The sequence below is a fragment of the Dipodomys merriami genome, unplaced genomic scaffold (genome assembly GCF_024711535.1).
Source record: "Dipodomys merriami isolate MVZ:Mamm:240054 unplaced genomic scaffold, mDipMer1.0.p SCAF_69, whole genome shotgun sequence".
Lineage (NCBI taxonomy): Eukaryota > Metazoa > Chordata > Mammalia > Rodentia > Heteromyidae > Dipodomys > Dipodomys merriami.
In genome coordinates, this window is record NW_027206279.1 from 1,659,192 (window position 1) to 1,682,760 (window position 23,569).

The 23,569-nt window shown below is 48.0% G+C and overlaps 1 long non-coding RNA gene across 4 annotated transcripts in view; it reads left to right on the plus strand.

The window, feature by feature from the left end:
• Window positions 1-23,569, plus strand: part of LOC138816174 (uncharacterized) — a 50,589-nt gene that overhangs the window by 8,858 nt on the left and 18,162 nt on the right. For 3 of the 4 annotated variants that reach the window (XR_011368582.1, XR_011368580.1, XR_011368581.1), the window contains exons 2-4: window positions 7,767-7,877; window positions 21,146-21,220; window positions 22,158-22,310. This is a non-coding gene — a long non-coding RNA (uncharacterized lncRNA). Of the gene's footprint in view, window positions 1-7,766; window positions 7,878-14,496; window positions 14,709-21,145; window positions 21,221-22,157; window positions 22,311-23,569 lie in introns of those variants that run through there. The other variant, XR_011368583.1, reaches the window with a different exon arrangement.

The following is a 23,569-nucleotide window of genomic DNA, read 5'->3' on the forward strand; positions in this document are numbered from 1 at the left end:
TTGATTTTCCTCTTCTTAAAAAATCTTTCATATCAAATGTATAATTAATGGGCTTCATTGAGACATTTTTATACAGGTTTAATTTTCCTAATACAGTTAAATGTAAATGACAATCCAGTATTTCCCCCATTATTAAAATAGTTTGTGGTTTTTATATTTTTGGTGATAAATTAGGAAACATTTAAAAAGAAAAGAACAAAGATAGTCACACCTGAGAGATTTGTAGAGCTCTGGTTTATAACTTCTCTAGAATAAAACTAAGTGTAACAAAATTCTTCATAATACCTTGGCTTTCAGAATTAAGCCAGCTGCCAGACTGAGGACAGACAGATAGTCTCCTATTCTGGTACTCTGCAAGAATGTCCACTTGTTCTCCAAAGATGTGCAATGCAAGGAATCTGCATTGGGAGCATTTTTTTGTCCCTTATTGTAATCTAAATTTTCTCTACTCAACAGCTGGACCAGAGAATGCCAAACTGGGAGCTGTCTCTGCCCTTGGGATCAGACATCCATATCTCCCTTATGTATTTTAGAAGGCGGGTCTAATTTTGAATTCAGCTGTTGAACTCTTTTGAATACCAGTGATACTAAGACCGTGATCCATCAAATACAAAATTAAGCTAGACAAATACATTACTGAATGCTATCTTCAAGGGAGGGATCTGAAGGCATTATTTTAGGAAAAAAATCTTCATAGCTATTTTATGACCAACGTTTCTAAACTTCTCTCCTTGTTAAGTGTAGATCTAATTAAGGACGTGAGTGGGGCAGAGACACCAAGGGTGCTTTAAGTAGTTGTATAAAGGGGTTTCAGTTTCGGAGGTCAGGTATGAGTACAACACACCTTGGTAAGTGTCACCCCTTCTGTGATTGTCCTGTTTTCCCCACCCCATCCCTACCCTCAGATTACGTAGTTCCATCCTGATGTCATACGCAATGAGTACAATGACTGGCTGTGCTCACGTTCATTTGGGTGCTCCCTCTTCGTTACCCCCTCCAACATGTTTCAGCTTCTTTTTTGTTATTGTCGGTCTTGGGGCCTGAACTCTGGGCCTGGGCGCTGTCCCTCAGCTCTTCAGTTCAAGGCTAGCGCTCTACCACTTGAGCCACAGCGCCACTTCTGGTTTTTTTCTTTTTGCTTATGGGGTGCTGAGGAATCGAACCCAGGGCCTCATGCATGCAAGGCAAGCGCTCTACCACTGAGCCACCTTCCCAGCCCCATGTGCAGAAACTTTTTAGTTGGATGTAATCCCATTTGTTGACCCTGCAATTTGTTAAGCCCCTGGAATTCTCAAGACGTTCTGCCCATGCCAGTATGTTTCTCCCGTTCCTTCCTGTAGTGCTGCAGCATTTTAGGCTTGACACTGCGGTCTATGATCCATTTTGAGTTGATAATAGTGCAAGAAGACAGGGTCTGAATTCAGCCTTCAAAATGTGGTTGTCCAGTTTTCTCAACACTATTCGTTGAAAAACCTGTCTTTTTGCCAATAAATACATTTGGCTTCCCTGTCAGATGTCACATGGCTTTAAATGTATGTGTTTGTTTCTGGATTTTCCAGTCTATTCTATTGGTCTTCAGCCCCCTCTTTGTGCTAGTACCAACCTGTTTTGGTTTTTTAAATTATAGCTTTATAATAAAGTCTGAGATCTGGAATTGTTTCTGTTTGTTTTGGTCTAGATTTGCTTTGGCTTTTCAGGGCTCTTTGTGGTTCTATATGAATTTTTGGATTGTTCTATCTTGGTGAAGAATGACATTGAGACTTTGAATATTGCATTGAATTTGTAGATTGCCTTTGGCACTATGTCCATTTTCATGATCTTAATTCTGCCCATTCATAAACATGGGAAGTCTTTTTGCTTATGGTGTCTTCCTTGGTTTCTTTCTTCAGAGTTTAATAGTTTTTGTTGTAGAGGTCCTTTACTAGCTTTCTCTCTCTCTTTTTAAAGCTATTTTAAATGGAATTGTTTCCCCGATTTTCAGTATTGGTATACAGAAAAGCTACTTTTTTTTTTTTTTTTTTTGGTCGGTCGTCGGGCTTGAACTCTGGGCCTGGGCGCTGTCCCTCAGCTCTTCAGCTCATGGTGAGTGCTCTACCGCTTGAGCCACAGTGCCACTTCCTGTTTTCTAGTGGTTTATTGGAGATGAGAGTCTCACAGACTTTCCTGCCCGGGCTGGCTTTGAACTGTGATCCTCAGATCTCAGCCTCCTGAGTAGCTGGGATGACAGGCGTGAGCCACCAGCGCCCGGCTAAAGCTACTGATTTTTGTGGGTTAATTTGTACCCTGATACTTTGCCATATTTATGGATCAATTCTAGGCAGTCTTCAGGCTCCTTTACTAGTAAGATCATATCATCTGCAAATAGAGCTGATTGTAACTCTGTGTGTGTGTGTGTGTGTGTGTGTGTGTTGCGTGTGCATGCATGTGTAGCGGTCCTAAGCTCTTTGTGCTCTCAAGGCTAGCACTCTACTACTTGGGCTATAGCTCCATTTCTGGCTTTTTTGGGTGGTTAGTGGAGATAAGAGTCTTACAGACTTTCCTGCCTGGGCTGACTTCAAACCACAATCCTCAGATCTCAGCCTCCTGAGTGACCAGGATGACAGGCATGAGCCACCAGCGCCATGCAGTTTGACTTCTTTCCTGATTTGCATCCCCTTCTCTTATTGCTCAGGCTACGAATCCCAGGAATATATTGGAAACAAATGGAGAGAGTAGACATCCTTGTCTTGTTCCTGAGTTTAGAGGAAATGGTTTTAATTTTTCACCATTTAGTATGATGTTGGTATACTAGTATGAAGTTTGTCACAAATAGCCTTTATAATTTTGAGATGTGTTCCTTCTGTTTCTACCTCCTCCGGGCCTTTTATCATAAATGGATATTGGATTTTGTCAAAGACTTTTTTGTATCTATCGAGATGTCATTGGCTCTATTGATGTGATGTATTACATTTATTAATTTATGATTATTGAACCAACCTTACATCTCCAGGATGAAATTGACTTGATTGTAGTGAATGATTTTTTTTTTTTGATTAGATGTTGACTTCAGTTATCAAGTATTTTTGTTGTTGTTTGTCATGGGTACTGAACTCTGGGCCTGGGCGCTGTCCCTCAGCTCTTCAGCTCAAGGCTAGCACCCTACCATTTGAGCCACAGCGCCACTTCAGGCTTTTTTCTGCTTATGTGATATTGAGGAATCTAACTGAGGGCCTCCTGGATGCGAGGCAAGCACTCTACCGCTGAGCCACCTCGCAGCCCCTCAAGTATCCTTTAGGAGCTTTGTGTCTATGTTTATCTGTTGGGAGGCTCTTTATTCCCCAGTCTCATTGCTTGTTATGGGTCTAACGTGGTTCATAACTCCCTGGTTCAGCTTTGGCACCTCGTAGAATGCCTCTAGAAACATACCCATTTCTTCTAGGTTTTTCAGTAAAATTTTAAGTAATCTCTTATGGTTGCTATCTTTAATATTTGTTATGATGATTCCTTTTTTCATTTCAGATTTTTGTTGGTTTGGGTTTTTTTTTGTCAAGATAGGTAGAGGGTAATTTAACAATGTTTTTTGAAAGAACCAGACTTTGAACCATGATCCTCAGATCTCAGCCTCCTGAGTAGCGAGGATTACAAGTATGAGCCACTGGTACCTGGCTAATATCTCTCTCTTCTTTTTGTGTAGGTGCTTAAAGCTATGACTTCCTTTCAACACTGCTTTTTGCTATATCCCAGAGGTTCTGGTAGGAGTGCATTCATTTTCTTTGGCTTGAGGAAACTTTTTGATTTCTCCCTTTATTTCTTCAATGTGTTGTTATTCAACAATGTTCAGTCCATGTTTTTGAGTATTTTTTGTTGTGTCTTCTGATTAATTTTAATTCAATCTCACTGTGATCAGAATATAGGGAGTTGCGTTTTTTATTTTTTAAAAAATTGCTTAGGTTTGTTTTATGTCTTAGGGTATGTTCTGTTTTGAAAAGGGTTTCATGAGCTGCTGAGAAGAATGTGTATCATGTGGCTACTGGGTGAAATGTTCTGCAGATGCCTATTAAACCCATTGGAGTTATGGTATCAGAGGTTTCTTTGCTGATCTTTGTTTGGAGAGTGGGGTGTTACAGTCTAGTCGTGTGTTGGAGTCTGTCTGTCCCTCTAAGTCTGAGTATTTCATATGTTAGGTGCATCACTGGTAGGTACATATATGTTGACCACTGTAAACAAAGTAACCTTCTTTGTTTCTTTTTACTGATTTTAGCCTGTAGTCTGTTTTATCAGACACCAGTATGGCTGTTCCTACCTTCTTGCAGGATGCATTTGATTGGAAGGGCTTTTTCTTAACTTGGAATTTGTGTTTATCTTTGATAATGAAGTGTGTTTCTTGGAGACCACAAATGGTTGGCTCTTACTTTCTGGTCTGGGCTGCTGCTTTATGTCTTCTGATTAGAGAGTCAAACCCATTGATGTTTAATATCACTATTGAGAAATATGCCCTGCTTTCTGCCATTTTGTCATTTTTGTGGTACTTGCTTTTTTCTTCTTCCTGTTTTACTAGTCCCATCCTTTAGTATTGCTTATTCATTGCTGTATTTCTTTGATTTTGATTCGTGTCTTCTGAGGTTAGGATTCCCTTTTGTACCTTTTTATTTTTTATTTTTTTTGGTGGTGGGGGTCATTCCTGAGATTTGAAATTGTGACCTGGATGCAGTCCCTGAGCTGGCATTCTACCCCTTGAGCCACAGCTCCACTTCAGTATTTTTGGCAGAGGATGGGGGGGGGACTAATTGGAGATAAGAGTCTTGTGGGTTTTCTTTCTGGTTTTGAACTGTGATCATCAGATCATCAGATCTCAGCCTTCTTTTTTTTTTTTTTTTTTTGTCAGTTGTTTGGCTTGAACTCTGGGCCTGGGTGCTGTCCCTCAGCTCTTCAGCTCAAGGCTAGCGCTCTACCACTTGAGCTACAGCTCCACTTCTGGTTTTCTGGTGGTTCATTGGAGATAAGAGTCTCATGGACTTTCCTACCCAGGCTGGCTTTGAACCGTGATCCTCAGATCTCAGCCTCCTGAGTAGTTAGGATTACAGGCGTGAGCCACTGGCGCCTGGCTTTAGATCTCAGCCTCCAAGTAGCTAGGACTGTCGGCGTGAGCCACTGGTGCCTTTGTGCTTTTTAACACATTTTGAGATGATGCATATACATGCTGTTGGTCCAAAAACTACCCCTGCGGTGGCACCAGGTTGGAGTGTGTGATTGTTCTCCTCTGTAGACTCAGCCTTCTGGCTGTTGTGCTTGGGTTGCTCTTACCTAACAGTTCTGCCACTCCAGTGAGCCCCTCCAGCCCCTCCCCTGACTCCACTGCCCTCATTCCTGCCACACCTCGGCTGAAAGGCTCAGCTGCATCTTGCCCTGCGGAGCCAGCGGGCATCCCCTGCCCTCTCATGGCTTGGGCTCACACAGTATCACAGAGCCTTTCTCCTGCCGACTCCTCCCGTGCCACCCACCTGTATTCCCAGGCCTTCCTCATGCACCAGGCCAGCGGCCCCTCACTCAGGCCCTTGATCTGGTCTAGCAATGCCCTGACACACATGCTTTTTAAATTGAGTCTGTTTATGTGATGTAATCTCTCATTTGTGTTCTCACATACACAGTAGCTATTTATGTCCTCATGAGTCCAGCACAGCCATTGTGACTCTGCTCTGTTTCCCTCCGCTGTGAGTCAGCCATGCAGCTCTATATTACTATTTATTCATTTATTATTACTATTATTGATGATTCCAGTGTTCCCCATTCCTCTCCACGTCCTGCTCTGACTCCTCTCTTTCCTGGCACCCCCCACCCCCTTTATGCTGCCATCAGAAGAGCCAGCTAGGGTCAGACAGACTGGAACCATCCCTGCCCTGGTAGGTGAGGGAGGACCGTGCAGAGATCCCAGTGTTGAGGTCCTGCCTCACTCAGGTCCCACTTTCACCTCTCAGGAGGGAGGTGTGCTCAGGCAGGTTAGCTCGCCTCTAGAAAGCAGTGGTGCCAAACTCAAACAGTTGCCGTGAGAGTTGGAAAGTTAGGAAGCCCTCAGAAGTTTATTCCTATCGGGCAAGAAAGGACTATTCCTCTTTGCCGTAGCCGCTGTACAGGGTGTTGACAAGGGCACAATGTCCCATTCGCCCAGGCCCACTGTCGAGAGAAACCCAGTATTGTTGAATGGTGCCTTGATCCTGAGAACATTAAACCTCAGATTTAGTATGATTTAGTTGCTGGATAAGGTTGTATGTTTTTCCATCCCACCCCCCACTTACGCATTTGCTTACTTTGTGCATGGTGGTATTTTGGAGACTGGACTCCAGGGGGAGAATTATAAACCCCCAGGAATAGCAGTCTCAGGATGTCAACTCCCTCTGTAGTTGAAGGTCACCAGGAACGATGAGACTTAGTCACTGGGTGGAACAAAGCTGTACTCATAAAGCTCAGCTTCCGCAGTGGGCCTCAGTCCTCTGGCTAGTGGCAGATGCAGGGTGGTGACCTGTAAGCCCGTCTCCCCCACTGCAAGAGAAAGACTGAGTGCCCTCCCCACCACGGCTGACCAGGCAGCAAGCGAAGTGCAGGCCTCTTCACCCAGCAGGCATAGGCGTGCCTGTGTCTTGGTTAGGAAGTGTTCAGTTCTGTGACTTACTGTTGGGTGACCATGCAGGGATTGAGAAGCCTAGAGGTGGAGGAATCTACTTCCCTATGCATGTCACTTTGTCATCTCCTGCGTATGTTTGGCTGACACACATCAGGATAATCCCCTAGCTCTCCCACTTCTTAGGCCATGTCCCACCTAATGAATACACCCCTGGTGTGGTTCAGCAGCTACTCAGCCACAGTCTTGCCTCTTGGGAGACTAAATGAGTATATAAAGGCAGTGCTTAGAGCATGTATGAAAGTAGAACACTGGCTCACAAGCTCTAGCAGTCAGTCCATCAGGAACCAAAACCTTAGCCCCCCCAAATCTTAGCAGCCATCTCAGAAGTGTTCAGGAATTAATCAGTGCCTGTTAGGTTCTGTATTTTTTTTTTTTTTTTTTTTTTGGTACTAGAGTTTGAATTCAGGGCTTCATACTTGTTATACAGGTGCTCTATTACCTGAGCCACAACTTCATCCTCTAGATTTTTATTTATTTATTTATTTATTTATTTATGGGTATACACTAATTGAATAAGTGTGATTTCGTTGTGACATTTCTACACATACACACAATGAATTTCAGTCAGCCCCTCTGTCACTTTCCCCATTGTCCTGCCCTTTCTTAAAGGAACTCAGGGTCTGGATGCTGCCCCTTAACTTTTTTTTTGTTCAAGGCATGCTGACCTGCAGTCACTTGCGCCACAGCTCCCTGCTGATTTATTAAATCCCTGCGTCCAGCTCAGAATCAACCATAGAGGGCCAAGTATTCGTCCCAAGCTAGTCAGTGAGGACTCCACGTTTCTAGCTGGCCAGCTGCAGCTTCCTTGTGCCCAGAAGCGCTAGTGGAGACACACCAGAAGCCCTCCCTTTTCCACTAAAAGCTGTCATTCTCCTGTGTGTCTTCAGGTCCCTCACAAAACCAGACCTGGTGTGTAACTGGCTGTACAACTCTGAATAAGTCACTCTAAGTTTTTTCCTCCTGGGGTGGTCCTCATTTGTTTCTACACACACGTGGAAACAAGTGGATCATTTGGAATGATCTGCTATATGCCAGGGATTTGGTGAAATGAAATTCATCATTAGAGCCTGTTGAAAACTGCCTGTTACAGAAAGTGTTTGTGTTGTAGGAAACCTCGGTGCGTGAAGGTCATGGAGGACATTTGGCCAGAAGTAATGGGGAAGAGGAACACAAAGACTGCTCTGGCAAGTACTGGATTTTCTGCCAAGAAAGTTCCCAGGTAATCTCCTCACGGTGTAGATTATACAAATGGACAAAAGACAAAGTCACCCAGTAAGATGATGTAACCATGGTTAGGACTGATCTGTTAAGAGTCTTAATTCTTTCTAAACAGCCAAGATGCATGTGTGACTTGCTCTGTTAATATTTCAGGAATAAAACAAAACTAGGAAACAAGCATATGTGGAAGTAGAGGAATAATAAAAACTTACAGTTAGTTATTAGAAAGTTTTGAAAGAATCTCAACTGGAGAACAGGCAGCTTTGTGAGCATGCGGGGAAGGTGGCTGGCAGACAGGTTCTCGGCAGACTGTGCAGGGAATGTAGCCTTGCCCTGTTCTCTTGTACTTGGTATTCCAGTGGAAGTCCCCACACTTACAATGAAACAGTGAGAGCAGAGTGAAGTCATTTAGCCCACGGTCTTCTTTCTGAAATGCTAATTTGGGGAGTTCCTTTGGGCAATTAGTGCTAGAAATGGAAAGAAAAAGCCACCTCCTACACTCTACTACATGATACTTTTGGCTTAGTGTTTCAGTTAGACTAGATTATTTGAATAAACTTGAAATTAACATTAAAAATCAGCTCATGACCAGTGATAGCAGCAACTAAGTATCAGACTTGTAAGAGGTGTCTCTTGAGATAGGGACCAAGGCCTAGGTCTCTGGAACATGCCTCTCAGCACACAGGCATTCCAGAAGTTTCAGTGACAACATTTTGACTTTTACATATGATTTATATTATGAAGAGGTTTTTGAAAATACATCTCAGACCACATCTGGACTAGACAAATTATTAACATTGAGATAGACTTTTTAATGGAAAGATTGAAACTATCCTCCTGTTGTATCAGGTAAATACAGTTCACTAAAGGGTTGCAATCAAATAAATGCACAGGTGTTAACCATGTGTAACCTAGTTGGCACTGTGCTCACTACTATAATCCCAGCTACTCAGGAAGCTGAGATGGTTCAAAGCCAGCCTGGGCAAGAAAGTCATCTCCAAATAACCACCAAAGACACAGAAGTGGCACTGTGGCTTAAGTGGTAGAGTGCTAGTCTTGAGCACAAAAGCTCAGGGACATGCATCTAGGCCCTGAGTTCAACCCCGAGGACCACCCACCCCCTCTGCCTTCCCTTCACCAGGCTGAAGAAAAGCTGAAACCTTCTCTTTAAATTTTCCTCTGTGTGTGTGTGTGTGTGTGTGTGCGTGTGTGTGCGTGTGTGTGTGCATGTGTGTGTGCGCGTGTTCATGCACATACACACTCACACCTGTGTGTGCTTGGACACTCCCTTGAGATTTTTTGCTCAAGGCTAGTGTTCTGTCACTTAGCACAGTTCCATTCTTTTCTTTTTTTTTTTTTTTGGAGGGGAGGGGTGCAGTTAATTGGAGATTAGAGTCTCACAAAGCTCAGGCTGGCTTCAAACCAAGATCCTGAGCTCCCAGCCTCCTGAGTAGCTAGGATTGCGGCTGTGAGCCTCTGGTGCCCAGCTTTGTTTCCATTCTTGACTGTGGTGGCTAGTGTAGCAGAGAACATGGGTGTGCAGGGCTCTTTATTCTGACTTACAACCTTTTGCATAAATGCTCAGGAGTGGTGTGGCTGCTGGCTGGGTCATAGGGTAGTTCTACATCTGGCTTTTTTTGAGGCCTGTTGAATGATGGCGGTGCTGGTTTACCTTCCCACTGGCATTGTGACGGGCTTCCTTTTTCCCCACTCCCCAGCATTTGTTGTACATAATGCTGTATGATAGTCATTCCATTCTTACTAGGACACCATGGAATCTCAGTGATGTTTTAATTTGAATTTTGTGGCCAGAGATGTTAATCATTTCTTCAGGTGTCTGTTGACTATTTTTACCTCTTCTCTGAGAAGTCTCTATTTAACTCCTTTGAACATGTGCTAATTTTATTTATTAATTAATTCTTAGGGGTTTATTTTTGTGAGCTCATTGTATATTCTGGTTATTCAGCCCTTGTCAGACAAATAGCTGGCAAAGATCTTCCATTCTGTAGGCTTTTTAGCTCAGTGACTCCTTTGCTATGCAGACACTTTTTAGCTTGATGTGATCCCATTTGTCATTTCTCCCTGCTGAGCCCCCAGAATTCTACACAGGAAGTTTCTGCATATGCCAGTGGATGCCAGTGTTTCCCCTACTCCCCCTTAAAGTAGTCTCGAAGTTTCAGATCTTGGGTTGAGGTCTTTGATACATTTTCAGTTGATATTAATGCAAGCTCACATTTGTTTTTTTGTTGTTTGAGTTCCCTGAAAAGCCTGTTTGAAGTCGTCATCTGAAAGCAGAAAATGTTGCCTTTGTGTAAAGCTTTCCACTTATTTTGTAGGTATGAGTATCTAGGTGTCTAAGAAAATGCATACCAATATGCCACTTTTCTCCAGAATCCCTTTCTGAATTTAGGACATTGTGCATTGTGAAATGCACTATATAGATTCAGTGACAGGTACTGTGGGGGAAGATAGTCTATAAAATGTGTATTGTGTGACTTGTGTTTAAATTTAAGAGATCTTTCTCTCTCCTGCCCATCACTGAGGTGGGAATGCCCCTGCGGCAGTGACTGCTGTAGTCCCCACCCTGATGAACACGCTGTCAGCAGAAACACACTTTGCACATGAGTGGATACAGCCTTCTCTGTTTGGGTGCAACTCTCCTTAAATATCATGGGACGTTTACATTCACAACGGTCAGGTTGAGAAGTTTGTAAACATCATGTGCAGAAGATAGTAAGTATGCATAGCAGTGTTGTCTAGAATATTGATTTTAATTGTTTGGAGGCATAAATCATGCCGTGCATAAAATCACTTTCTAAACCCAACGAACGTTAGGGCAGATGCACATTTTGAGGAAAGCTATCTATGGCTCCTACCCCCAGGAGGAAAAGATAAGGCAGAACAAAGATAAACAGGAATGGAGGTGGACCCCACCATCTGCCACCTCCCATAGGATATGTAGTTGCACGATGCATTTTCTGCTTGCTTTATCAGTGCTTCAGGTAGAGGGCAGGAAGACACGCCTTTAGGTATCTCAAAGGTACTGGAGACAGGATGGACTGTTGCTTTTGTGTATATTGGATTTTTTTCTGGTAGGTAGATAGGTGGATTGGTAGGTAGATAGGTTAGCTGGAATAGAGAGGTAAATAGTATATGTAGATGTATAGTGTTTACAGGTCGTATATATAATATTCTCTGCCTTAGGTTTTTCAAAAATTTTTCTCTAAGAACCTTACAGTTCCTTCAGTTCCAGAAGACAGTATACTAGGATAAATTTAAACTAATCTGTGACAAATTGCTAGAAGAGCTGGATTACACACAAGTTCCGGGCCGAGATGGAACAGAAAGCCTGCGAATAGTTGTAGTTTTGTTGTGCTGTGCTGGTCCTGGGGCTTGAACTTAGGGCCAAGGCACTATCCTTGAGTTTTTTGCTAAGGCTTTAGTGTGCCATCATTTGAGACACAGCTCTACTTTGTTGTTTTTGTTGTTGTTGTCGGTCATGGGGCTTGAACTCAGTCCCTTGAGTTTTTTGCTCAAGGCTAACACTCTACCACAACTCCACTTCTGGTTTTTAGGTGGTTAATTGGAGATAAGTCTCATGGGCTTTGCTTTCTGGGCTGAATCTCAAACTGAGATTCTCAAATCTCACCTTCTGGGGCTGGGAAGGTGGCTCAGTGGTAGAGCACTTGCCTTGCATCCCTGAGGCCCTGGGTTCGATTCCTCAGCACCACATAAGCAAAAAGAAAAGCCGGAAGTGGCACTATGGCTCAGTGGTAGAGCACTAGCCTTGAGCTGAAGAGCTGAGGGACAGCGCCCAGGCCCAGAGTTCAGGCCACACGACCGGACCCCCCAAAAAACAAAACAAAATCAAATCTCACCTTCCTAGGTTCACAGGTTTGAGCCACTAGCACCCAGCTTTACTTCTAGCACTGTGGTGGCTAGTTGGGGTTGAGAGTCTCCTGGACTTTTCTGCCAAGCCTGGCTTGGGGTCACGGTCTGCTGGGTAGCTGGCACTGTGTGAGCCACCACTACCCAGCTCAGATTTTCTCTTAGCCTTTCCAAAGCTGATGGTAATGATAACAGCCCAGAAAGGGCATTTTTCCCCCTAGCCCTCTAGTTATAAGAAATGAACAGCTGAATGAAAACCCTACATTGTACCCTATGAAGCTAAAATACCCGTGTAAATTCCTCATCCTTAAGAGTGTGGTTTGCCTATCAGTGCTTTCTGGTGAGCATCTGGGGGTCACTGGATGGTGTGGCCTGGATGTCCCCACAAAAAACAGTAATGTCTGCTGTGAGTTATTTATTTTTTGGGTCCGGTCTTGGAGCCTGAACTCTGGGCTTGGGCGCTGTCCCTCGGCTCTTCAGCTGAAGGCTAGCGTGCTACCACTTCTGGCTTTTTTCTTTTTGCTTATGTGGTGCTGAGGAATCAAACCCAGGGCCTCATGCATGCAAGGCAAGCGCTCTACCACTGAGCCACCTTCCCAGCCCTCTGCTGTGAGTTATTAGGAGAGATGGTCAGATGTGGCTTGCGTTGGTTTATGGTGGTAGGGATGGAGGCCAGGCACCCATGCAAGCTGGACTACTGGGCCATGCCCCGCCCCCAGGGCTGACGTCTCAAAGGTGATTGGGTGATAGGGGCTCTGTCTTGACGATGGATTAATCTACTCAAGGATTGGTAGATGAGTGGATTAAGGGGTTAATACACTATCTCAGGAATCCTCTATTAAATGCAGTTTGAGATGTTTCTTAAATACTGTCTCCCTTCCATCTCGCCCATCCTCATTCTTTGGGCTTGAACTCTGTGCCCGGGCACCGTCCCTGAGGGTTCTGCTCAAGGCTAGCACTCTATCACTTGAGCCACAGTTCTGCTTCAGGCTTTTTGTGGTTAATTGGAGATAAGAGTCTTATGGACTTTCCCCCAGCTCTTCTGACTTCCACCGGAGATCCTCGGATCTCAACCTCCTGAATGGCTGGCTTACAGGCGTGAGTATGGGCCCCGGCTGTTGTGATGTCCTGGGCCCCAACAGTCTCTGCAGACCCCTCTGCCTTTGCCAGAGGCGACGGCCAATCCCCACCTTCACCTTCTAATTTGATCAAGTTCGCATTCTGTGGTACTGAGTCATGGAAAATGGGTTAAGATACTGGGTAACGGTGAGTGCGTGCCGTCTCTTGATATGCAAGACAGCATCTTGGAGATGCTCCACACAAGTGGAGTACAGTTCCGAATCACCCTCGCTGGGCACTTGACGCCCTTTGTTCCTTCCCCAGCTTCACAGAGCCCTCTCCTCCTCTCCTCGTGTGAAGACCTGCCAACGTGCTCACTGCTCTTCTCCCCGCTGTCAAACTCCAGATGCTCTCGTCTGTATCAGCAAAGCTCTCTGTTGGAAGCCCTGGTCGGGAGTAGTCACGGCGGCTGTGTGAGGATGGGAATGGCTGTAGCAGCCCCGGCAGGCCGGGGACTGTTTCTCCACCTCTCAGTCTCACTGCAGTGAAGAGGCCAGCTGTTCCCATGGGCCAGTGGAGGGAGAGAGGTGACCCTGCGCCCATTTAGGAATACAAGGCCAGGGGCAGGGGTGGACCTGGGAGGACAGACACGGGGAGGGGGTGTCTGCAATGATTGCCGTGATGTCAGTGAGGAGAGGCTGAACAGGGGCCTGGAAGAGCCCGGGCCATGAACCAGGGAGGAGAGGCCTGTGCCCAGCCGCGGCCCAGCCAGGGCCTCTTGCGGAGCGGAGACAGCCACGGGGCAGATGGCAGCAGAGCCTCCTTGGCTGGAGGCAGTCACAGCTGAGCGGTGAGTCAGCACAGGCCGTCATTCATCATCCCCTGAAGCCAGGACTCGGGTCACTGGTGAGAGTAGAAAATGTCAGAGAGATGGAGGAGGAACTGGTACGTCCCCCATTTGGAAGCGCATCGAGTGAGCCCTTGGTTCTTCACCGAAGCAGCCACGTTGTCACCGCTCAATGGAGTGGGGTGGAGTGCTGCCCCACTGACAGTTTGTGTCCATCAGTGCTGTGGCCGCCAGGGTGCTGGAGGACACGGTGGCTGGCACCGGGCCAGCCAGAGCAACTCCATTTCCTGAAGCCAGTGGGGCCAGACCCAGTCAGTCACTCCTGTGTGTACGCCGCAGACAAACATGGATCCTGCCTCACCTGCCCTCCCTGACCCACCAGTCACCTGTGTGTACGCCGCAGACAAACATGGATCCTGCCTCACCTGCCCTCCCTGACCCAGCCAGTCACCTGTGTGCACAGCAGACAAACATGGATCCTGTCTCACCTGCCCTCCCTGACCCAGCCAGTCACCTGTGTGTACGCCGCAGACAAACATGGATCCTGCCTCACCTGCCCTCCCTGACCCACCAGTCACCTGTGTGTACGCCGCAGACAAACATGGATCCTGCCTCACCTGCCCTCCCTGACCCACCAGTCACCTGTGCACACAGCAGACAAACATGGATCCTGTCTCACCTGCTGTCCCTGACCCACCAGTCACCTGTGTGTGTGCACAGCAGACAAACATGGATCCTGCCTCACCTGCCCTCCCTGACCCATTAGTCACCTGTGTGTGTGCACAGCAGACAAACATGGATCCTGCCTCACCTGCCCTCCCTGACCCAACAGTCACCTGTGTGCACAGCAGACAAACATGGATCCTGTCTGACCTGCTATCCCTGAGGCTTCGGATCCTCCAGCGGACACACCGGCGCCGCCCCTCCACCTTTGCCAGCCAGCAAAGCCACACTCCACCCTCTCCACCGCAGACTCCGCCCACAAGTTCAGTTTTGTCATTTGTATGAAAGGAAACACAGACCAGTGGATCCTTGCAAGTAAGACATAGAACCCTCTGTGTGGAACCCATAGCCCAGTGGCTGCTGTCTTTACCTGTCTTTACTGTCTTTACCACCACCATCCGCACCACCACCATCATCCTCACCACCTCCATCCTCACCACCTCCATCCTCACCTCCTCCATCCTCACCACCATCCTCACCATCTCCATCCTCACCACCTCCATCCTCACCTCCATCCTCACCATCTCCATCCTCACCACCTCCATCCTCACCACCATCCTCACCATCTCCATCCTCACCACCTCCATCCTCACCACCATCCTCACCATCTCCATCCTCACCACCATCCTCACCATCTCCATCCTCACCTCCATCCTCACCATCTCCATCCTCACCACCATCCTCACCATCTCCATCCTCACCTCCATCCTCACCATCTCCATCCTCACCTCCATCCTCACCATCTCCATCCTCACCACCTCCATCCTCACCTCCATCCTCACCACCTCCATCCTCACCTCCATCCTCACCTCCATCCTCACCATCTCCATCCTCACCACCTCCATCCTCACCTCCATCCTCACCATCTCCATCCTCACATCTCCATCCTCACCACCATCCTCACCATCTCCATCCTCACCACCTCCATCCTCACCATCTCCATCCTCACCATCTCCATCCTCACCATCTCCATCCTCACCACCATCCTCACCATCTCCATCCTCACCTCCATCCTCACCACCTCCATCCTCACCTCCATCCTCACCACCATCCTCACCATCTCCATCCTCACCACCTCCATCCTCACCACCTCCATCCTCACCACCTCCATCCTCACCCCCATCCTCACCACCTCCATCCTCACCTCCTCCATCCTCACCATCTCCATCCTCACCTCCATCCTCACCTCCATCCTCACCACCTCCATCCTTACCTCCATCCTCACCTCCATCCTCACCTCCTCCATCCTCACCTCCTCCATCCTCACCTCCATCCTCACCTCCATCCTCACCTCCATCCTCACCACCTCCATCCTCACCACCATCCTCACCACCTCCATCCTCACCTCCATCCTCACCTCCTCCATCCTCACCTCCATCCTCACCTCCTCCATCCTCACCTCCTCCATCCTCACCTCCATCCTCACCTCCATCCTCAACTCCATCCTCACCACCTCCATCCTTACCACCTCCATCCTCACCTCCATCCTCACCTCCATCCTCACCACCTCCATCCTCACCTCCATCCTCACCACCTCCATCCTCACCACCTCCATCCTCACCTCCATCCTTACCACCTCCATCCTCACCTCCATCCTCACCTCCTCCATCCTCACCACCTCCATCCTCACCACCTCCATCCTCACCTCCTCCATCCTCACCACCTCCATCCTCACCTCCATCCTCACCACCTCCATCCTCACCTCCATCCTCACCTCCTCCATCCTCACCACCTCCATCCTCACCACCTCCATCCTCACCATCTCCATCCTCACCATCTCCATCCTCACCACCTCCATCCTCACCATCTCCATCCTCACCATCTCCATCCTCACCATCTCCATCCTCACCATCTCCATCCTCACCTCCATCCTCACCTCCTCCATCCTCACCACCTCCATCCTCACCTCCTCCATCCTCACCTCCTCCATCCTCACCGTCTCCATCCTCACCTCCATCCTCACCACCTCCATCCTTACCTCCATCCTCACCTCCATCCTCACCTCCATCCTCACCTCCTCCATCCTCACCTCCATCCTCACCTCCATCCTCACCTCCATCCTCACCACCTCCATCCTCACCACCATCCTCACCACCTCCATCCTCACCTCCATCCTCACCTCCTCCATCCTCACCTCCATCCTCACCTCCTCCATCCTCACCACCTCCATCCTCACCTCCATCCTCACCTCCATCCTCAACTCCATCCTCACCACCTCCATCCTTACCACCTCCATCCTTACCACCTCCATCCTCACCACCTCCATCCTCACCTCCATCCTCACCTCCATCCTCACCACCTCCATCCTCACCTCCATCCTCACCACCTCCATCCTCACCTCCATCCTCACCTCCTCCATCCTCACCACCTCCATCCTCACCACCTCCATCCTCACCACCTCCATCCTCACCACCTCCATCCTCACCTCCATCCTCACCACCTCCATCCTCACCACCATCCTCACCTCCATCCTCACCACCTCCATCCTCACCACCATCCTCACCTCCACCCTCACCTCCACCCTCACCTCCATCCTCACCACCTCCATCCTCACCACCTCCATCCTCACTACCTCCATCCTCACTACCTTCATCCTCACCACCATCCTCACCTCCATCCTCACCTCCACCCTCACCTCCATCCTCACCACCATCCTCACCACCTCCATCCTCACCTCCATCCTCACCTCCTCCATCCTCACCACCTCCATCCTCACTACCTTCATCCTCACCACCTCCATCCTCACCATCTCCCTCCTCACCACCTCCATCCTCACCACCTCCATCCTCACCACCTCCATCCTCACCACCTCCCTCCTCACCACCTCCCTCCTCACCATCTCCATCCTCACCACCTCCATCCTCACCACCTCCATCCTCACCACCTCCATCCTCACCATCTCCATCCTCACCATCTCCATCCTCACCTCCATCCTCACCACCATCCTCACCATCTCCATCCTCACCATCTCCATCCTCACCTCCATCCTCACCACCATCCTCACCATCTCCATCCTCACCATCTCCATCCTCACCACCTCCATCCTCACCTCCATCCTCACCACCTCCATCCTCACCACCTCCATCCTCACCACCTCCATCCTCACCTCCTCCATCCTCACCTCCTCCATCCTCACCTCCATCCTCACCTCCATCCTCACCACCATCCTCACCGCCATCCCAACGCCAGCAGTGCACAGTGGCTGCAGCAGCTGCCTCTGAGCACTCTCTGGTGGTTAATCGCTGGGGTTTTTCTGGCAGGCACGCTGAGCCCGTGCCTCTCCTTCACATACGTTGCGTTCCCACAGGACCTGCAGTCCAGTGTGGAGGCAGCAGCTGCAGGCAGCCGCGTGCCAGCCTGTGATGGTGCCGTGTTGGGTGACCACTGTCACTCGGTGCGCTCCCGTTAGGTGTCCGCACCACACTGGTCCGTCAGCACAGTTGGTTTTCCTACCATCCCACTTGCACAGAGGAGTGAAGAGTCACCGCAGCTAGGTGCAGAGCACCTTTAGATAGGTTGAGTCCACCGTGGGTGGTGGGAGCGGGGCAGATGCCGAGAGCACAGCTGAGCTCAGACAGAAGCTTCAGAAGCGTGAGGCTGACCTTGTAGAATCAACTTGGCCAGACCGGAAAGAAAGATATTGGAATGTGAGTGTCGGCTGCACGGAGTACAGGGCTCAGTCTCCTCGCTGGGCCACACCGCCGCCGGCCTTCCCTCAGCGCCTTCGCGGCTTGGGCGTCGTCTCATCGTCTCCCTGACACTGGGAGTCCTGCCCTGTGCAGGCTGGCCCCGTGCTCCTTTCCTGATCATGGATTTTCCATCCAGCCTGTCTCCTGCAGCTGGGGAAATTCACCTGAGCAGTTCTGCTTGAGACAGAGGCTGTTTGTGTGGAATGGGGTTGGCTCAGGGAGTCTAACTGCATAGGCTTCATAGAATCACAGAGCTTTGGAATTCTAGGCAAAATATCCTAACTGGATTTTTCTTTTTGTCAGTTGTGGGGCCTGAACTCTGGGCTTGGACACTGTCCCTGAGCTCTTCAGCTCAAGGCTAACATTTTACCGCTTGAGCCATAGCAGTTTTCTGGTGGTTAATTGGAGATAGTCTCACGGCCTTTCTTGCCCAGGCCAGCTTTGAACCATGATCCTCAGATCTCAGCCTCACGAGTATAGAATTACAGACATGAGCCACTGGCAACCGGCCCTAACTGGATTTTTAAAGGGAAATGAAGATTTAATGAATATTCCCTCAAAGGAATTACCTATTTCCTAAAAGGTCAATAACTGCAGAAATGTGATTCTCCTCACATTGTGAGCCAAACAATAACCACTAGCTACATGTGGCTTTATTAGCCATTGAAGAGGGCTAGGATCAGGATCATGGTTCAAAGCCAGCCTGGCAGACACTTCCACGAGACTTACCTCCAGTTTACCAGCAACAAGTGGGAAGTGGAGGTGTGGCTCGTGTTAGAGTGCCAGCCGAGAGTGCCGCATGTGAGTAACTGGACAGTGGGAAGGAAACTTCCTTCACTCACCTTGAACAGGGCAGGATCCGTGCCAGGCCCTGCTCGCCACCCCCGGCCTTCCTTGCTTCCCTGGGGCCATGGGGCAAGGGCCAGGGACCGCTGGCGTGCAGTCCCGCCCGGCGGAGAGAAACGCACCGGACCATCTGCTCTTTGGAGAGGAGAGGGTCTCACCACTGCGTGTGTGTGGCCCAGTCACAGGGCTTGAACTCTGGGTCCGGGTGCTGTCCCTGAGCTTTTTTTTTTTTTTTATTGTGAAAATACTTTACAGAGGGGTTACAATTTCATGGGCAAGATAAAGCATTGTAGCCTCCTCCTTTATTTCCCCTTGCTTTTTTACTCAAAGTTGGTGCTCTACTACTTAGGCCACAGCTTCATGTCCACCTTTTTGCTGAATACTTGGAGATGAGTCTTGTGGACTTGGCTGCCCAGGCTGACTTGGAACCTGTGCCCTCAGATCTCAGCTTCCTGAGTAGCTAGGATTACAGGTGTGAGCCACTGGTGTACAGCTTCAAAAATACCTTCCTTTAGAATTTCTTCCCAGGAAATGTCTTGATAAGCATATTCATACTAAATCCTAAACCATCAATATGCAAAATTTTTACTATTTATTCATCTTCCTCTTCCTCCTTTTCTGTCGTCGTCTTTCTTCTTCCGTCTTTTGTAGTAGCACTGCAGTTTGAATTCTCGGCCTTGTGTTCACTTGCCTTGCTTGAATGGTTGGCATGTTAGCATTTCAGAGAGAGTGTTTTCCAGGCTGGCCTGAAAAGACAATCCTTTGGATCTCAGCCTTCTGAGTGCCGTTGGTATTACCAGAGTTGGAGCTTTGGGCCTTTTGGGAGGACTTTACTGCCCTTTTTGCTTTTGCTTTCCAAGTGTGGTCTCACTCCTCCCTCTCTGGCCCTGGATCCTGTTAAGGGCTCCTGGTTGGCTGGAATTGCAAGCGCACACCACCGCCCCTCTTACGGGCTGACGCATGCTGAGAGCTTTCTTGCCCATGGTTGTCCTGAGTAGCTAGGATACAGGTGTGAGCCACCCCACTGGACTTTGCATTTCATTGGCTTAATCTGGGGTGGATAGACACAGCTTCTCTGTGTACATGACCAGTCTGTTGGAACTCCCTTCCCTGCTCCTCAGGACCCTGTCTCCTTGTGAGCTGACTAAAGCAGATTTTGAAAGGCATCTGCCAAGAATAAGCAAAGATGCTTTGTACTGTTCATTACCCAGAAACTTGAAGTAGATCAAACATCAAATCCCCTTCACCCTCTATGGATCTTGGTAGTCACAGTGCTACTGTATAATGCGAAAATTTCCAACTAAACTCAGGTCTATAAATAATCATGATTAAGGCTTCAAATATAGCAGTGCTTTCTTTTCAAGGGGGCTATTTCTGTATGATGATTGCCTGGCTGATGTACAATTTCAGAATACAAATGGCTTCTCTCATAACTAATGGGGAGCTCAGCAGGAAGCCGCACCTCGGGGTCTGTGTGTGGTGAGGCCCTCTGAGCCGCAATCGGAGCAGCGGAGGCGCGGGCAGCATACCACCCTTGTTCTGGTGTCAGGAGACCACCGAGTCTTGTCATAAGTGGTCAGGAGTCACATTAGTCTGTCCTAAATTAGATACACTGTAGCACAAAGCATAAATGCCGACCGGTTGTTCTGGCCCTTGATTCATAACGAATTAGTGTTTAAGAATGATGTAAATAACTTTATAACCATGGCAACTGAAGCAGAACCTATGGCTTTTGTAAGATGCTGACCAGAGGATTTATCAACATCCTCCTGAGAAAAGCGGGTGTGGCATCTCAGTAGCCCTGGCACAAACTTAACCACAAACTCGGCCTCAACTGGCCCAGGCCAGCTTTTACCCTCCCCCCCTCCCAGGTTATATTCTGAAACAACAAAACAGTAGCTTGGACCTTTTGAGTGGTGGTCTTCCTGATAAACTCTCACCCTCTTGAATTCAGGGCCTGGGCACTGTCCCTGAGCTTTTTTGCTCAAGGCTAGTGCTCTGCCACTTGAGCCACAGTTCCACTATTTTTTTTTTTTTTTGGTGGTTGATTGGAGGTAAGAGACTCATGGACCTTTCCTGCCTGTGTTGGCTTTGAACTGCAGTCCTCAGATCTCAGCTTCCCATGCCCTGCCTGTTAACCACTTTTAAGAGAAGTCACCTAGCAAACAAAGTCTACTTGGATTTTTTTGTGAAATGTTAATTTCCTCTTTTCAATAGTTTTGTATTTAACCAGGAACCCTCAAGGAAAAACAGCTTCCTGTGAGATTCTGGAACCTGGACCACAAGACAGAGGTGAGTGTGGGCCAGTGCTGACCCTGGGGTGCAGGGGGTGTCAGCAGTGGGAGGCCAGGCCTGATGTAGCCGGGCACTTGGGGGGGTGGGGGTGGGCGTGGGCGTGCCCTCAGATACACCTTTGAAAGGAAATGTACTCCAGTTTGTTCTATTGCCTTAATCTTCATCCATTATTTCTGACACCCTTCTACTGGCTGTCTTAAGTAATTCCTCCTTGTTTTGTTGTACTGGGGTTTTGAACTTGGCCTCGATACTCAAGTGGTGCTCTACTACTTGAGCCATGACTCCAGCCCTGCTTCCTGCTGGTTATTATAGAGATGTTTTTGTGGGGTTTTCTGCCCTAGCTGGCCTTGAACTGAGATCTTCTAATCCCAGCCTCCTGAGTGGTTAGGGTTGTAGGTATGAGCAGAAATACAGTTTATAAGGAAAAGAGACAACAGAGACAATGAAACAAACTGTTACTGCATGGTAGGAAAGTAGAAGAAAGCTTGAAGCCTAAAACCCAAATGCTTGCTGACCTTTTCTGAGGAGGCTCGGGAAGGCCTGTCACGCACTGGCCAAACCTTTATTCATTTGCACCATCAGGACGTGCTAATAATGCTGCATGACATTGGAGAGCTTAGACAGCAATGTGACATGTTGTACAGGCTATTCTATCCTTCCCTTTCCTGCCTCTAGCTACAGGAAATGCGCATTTGGGTCTTAACTCTCTAAGTTTCTTGTTGATATAAAGGTATTGGTTCCCAGTCTGTTCTGAGGAGATATAGAATGTATTGTATAAAAAAACAACCTTTTTTAATGTTTTAAAGTTTGAGAAATGTTAGCTTAAACCAAGTTAAAAATGATTCTTTCCAATAGGACTTTTCAGAATCTGTGATTATTGCTAATAATCTTGTTTCTCAAATTTGTTTTGACCACACGTTTTCCCGTGTTTTAGTAGTGTTTTCCGTACTGGATTGTGAGGAAAATGGGGCCAAGGCTGGGCACTTGGTGGCTCATGCCTGTAACCTGAGCTGCCTGAGACACATACAGGACTGGAGTACCAGCCAGGGCAAAAGGAAATCCTGAGATCACATCTCATCGCAACAGGGTAGGTGTGGTGATGCATCCCCATCTCCTCTCAACTCTTCCCCGTAAAACGCCAAGGTCAGGCAGCCACGGCCTGAGCCGCAGCCTGCAGCTGAACGGAGCCTGGACTCTGGTCTCAGCCTGTCACAAGCCTAGGTACTGGCTGAGTGGGCGTTTGTCCCGGAAGGACACTAGCTCCCAAAGCTTCTAGTACCCATTGCTGCAAAAGAGCAGCAATGGGAAAAGAAAAACAGTCTTTCAACCTCCATTTCCATGCTTGGCTCCATTACTCCAAAACATCAGTGAGAGTGATAGCATGGTAATCACAAAGATAACCAAATGTTTTTCCACAGGAAGAGGAACTGCTTATCTTTAACTGATGTTGCACGCACAAGAGGGGTGGTGTTTAAAAGGAGACTGGTGTACCATTTTAAGAGAAAAAGGCGTATTTGAGGCAAAAGCTGAGTGAGTGAACAACACAAGTTACGTGAGGTAGGAAGGGTGTAGGGTATGAAGTGGAACAGAAGGGACCGGCGATCAGGAGGTGGGGACACCAGGAGTGACAAGGCCAGCAGGGCAGTGGTGACCAGGCACAGGATGTCAGGGGCCCCGGGCGTTGGGAGCATGATGGGACCTAGGACTCCGCCGGCCACATGGCTCTGCTAGTTGAAGCCTGGGAACAATGACGAGAGCAGCTGGCATTCAGTCAGCACTAGGCCGCCAGGTTTTCATCAGCATTACACCATGAAACCAAGCCATCCCAAGGACGTCTCTCCTGGTGTAAGATGAAGAACACGGGCAGGTGAGAGGAACATGCGGCAAAGTCCGTTTGATGTGTGCCTGTTGGAAGAGAACGAGGAAAACGCCCTCTCATCCTTAATGCACTTTGTCCTCTCAACTCGGCAAGTCAACTTGACAGTCCTGGAAATGTTTAGATCTCACTCATTTGCCCACATCAATGAGGTACTTATTCTTAGCTGCTGGGAATAAACTCTTACGACTCAGCACTCTGCAGGAAAGAAATCTCAGCGCTTGCATGGCTCCATTTTATGCTCATTTTCTTGGTGTACTTTTAAAAATAGACTCCCAAATCATGACATATTCAAGAAAAACAGGATGGAGAGCAGCAGGAACACTAGTCTGAAAGACTTCCATACCTATTGGTACCGAGCCCAGATTAAACAGAAAGTTCCTGAATTTGAGACGCTATCATTTATGACCTAAATCAACTGACTTTGGACTGCGGCCCCCTATTCTGCCAATTAAGTGTGAAGGAGACAA